Source organism: Myotis brandtii, unplaced genomic scaffold (genome assembly GCF_000412655.1).
Source record: "Myotis brandtii unplaced genomic scaffold, ASM41265v1 scaffold1077, whole genome shotgun sequence".
In the NCBI taxonomy this organism is placed as follows: domain Eukaryota; kingdom Metazoa; phylum Chordata; class Mammalia; order Chiroptera; family Vespertilionidae; genus Myotis; species Myotis brandtii.
This window is the reverse complement of record NW_005353666.1, coordinates 890,959-892,802: the sequence shown is the minus strand read 5'-3', so window position 1 is coordinate 892,802 and position 1,844 is coordinate 890,959.

Below are 1,844 nucleotides of genomic sequence, written 5' to 3'. Positions count from 1 at the left end.
GTGATTGTTCGTAGTTAAAGTGATTAACTACCCGCCTGGCACTTAGTTAAGGGGTTTTATTCCCTCCCTAACTTCAGGGAAAAATCCCTACCTGGGGAAACAACCTTTCTCGGAGAGGTGACCTTGGTTAAAACACATATCGCCAAGAAGGGGAGCAAACATATGAAGAACAGTGTGCCATATACACCAGGTGCCTTGAAACATACGCTGTGCAGATGTTTCTTCCCTGCAGCAACTGTGTCAAGCAGCAAGGATGGACCGGCTTCTGGCATGTTAGACTGCACGCGTGGAGATGCGTGGACGGGAGGCTGGGGTCTGGTCAGCATCTTCGGCTGCCGGGAGGGTGCTCCCCCAGCACCTTCACTGTGGGCCTCACCATGGACCCTCCTCTGGCCGTCCCATTCGTCATCTCTCCTTTCCTCTCTGCTCTTCACCTAGGAGACCCTCTTCTCGCCCCCGATGTTCACCTCAGTTCTGGACAACGCTGCATTTTTGCCGACTCATCAACTTCATTTATGGGGGAAACTAACTGGGTTTTCTGTGACAAATGACCCAGACCAGAGGGGCATAGGGGTCGATGGCACTGACTGGTGAAATGATCACTGAACACATCTGGTCCTGCCCACGCTTGGCAGCTGCTCGGGGGCAGGTGAAACTCACTGCGGGACGAGGCCCAGGTGACCACGAACCCAATCGTGCTACCACCAGCGGGAATTCAAACGTCAGCACAGGCTGTTGCCAGGCGACGACGCGGTGCAAAAGGAAGCGAACCAGCTCCGACCGATCGGTACCAAGCGTGGTGGCCGGTCTTCAACAGCCAGCGAATGCAGCTCAAGGCCGGGTCTATGGAGCCACGCTCGCCCTCAGGTCTTGTTCCTGGAGTGGATCGGCCCGAGCCTCTGCGAAGTGTTACCCACAGGACACAGTTGGCGGCCAAAAAACATCACAGAGAGAAACAAAAACGTCATCTTGACTTTCCTTCAGATTTGAAGACAAAGACACTATTTACAGCATCTGTGTCCCATGACTGTCCAGTGGTCCTCCTTCTCCGCTCCGGTCAGAGCGTGGTCAGCAGCAGGGCTTTCTGAACAGTAACAGCTGATGTTTGTTAAGCGTGTGACAGCTGTTCATGCTGCTCCCCCATATCCACCACCTTCCTGACCGCGTGGTGGGCGTGGCCGTGTGATCCACGACCTGACCCCGTGGTGGGGGTGGCCATGCGATCCACGACCTGACCCTGTGGTGGGCGTGGCCATGTGATCCCCTTCCTGACCCCGTGGTGGGCGTGGCCATGCGATCCACGACCTTCCTGACCTCGTGGTGGGCGTGGCCGTGTGATCCACCACCTTCCTGACCCCGTGGTGGGCGTGGCCATGCGATCCACGACCTTCCTGACCTCGTGGTGGGCGTGGCCGTGTGATCCACCACCTTCCTGACCCCGTGGTGGGCGTGGCCATGCGATCCACGACCTTCCTGACCTCGTGGTGGGCGTGGCCGTGTGATCCACCACCTTCCTGACCCCGTGGTGGGCGTGGCCACGTGGTCCACGACCTTCCTGACCGCGTGGTGGGTGTGGCCGTGTGATCCAGGCTCTTCCTGACCCCGTGGTGGGCGTGGCCACGTGATCCACGACCTCCTGACCCCGTGGCAGGCAGTGTGTGCCCCGTCAGTCCAGAGTCGGGCGCCAGTCCCTTTCCTCCGGCCACTGGCTTTGCCCTGGGCCCGTGTGCGGACAGGCGACCTGGTGAAGCAGCGCGTGTGGGAACGTCGGGCCGTCCCCCCGAATCTGGCTGAAATGGGGACCGGTGCTGGGGCCTGCTCACCGGGCGCATGTGGAGCCCACG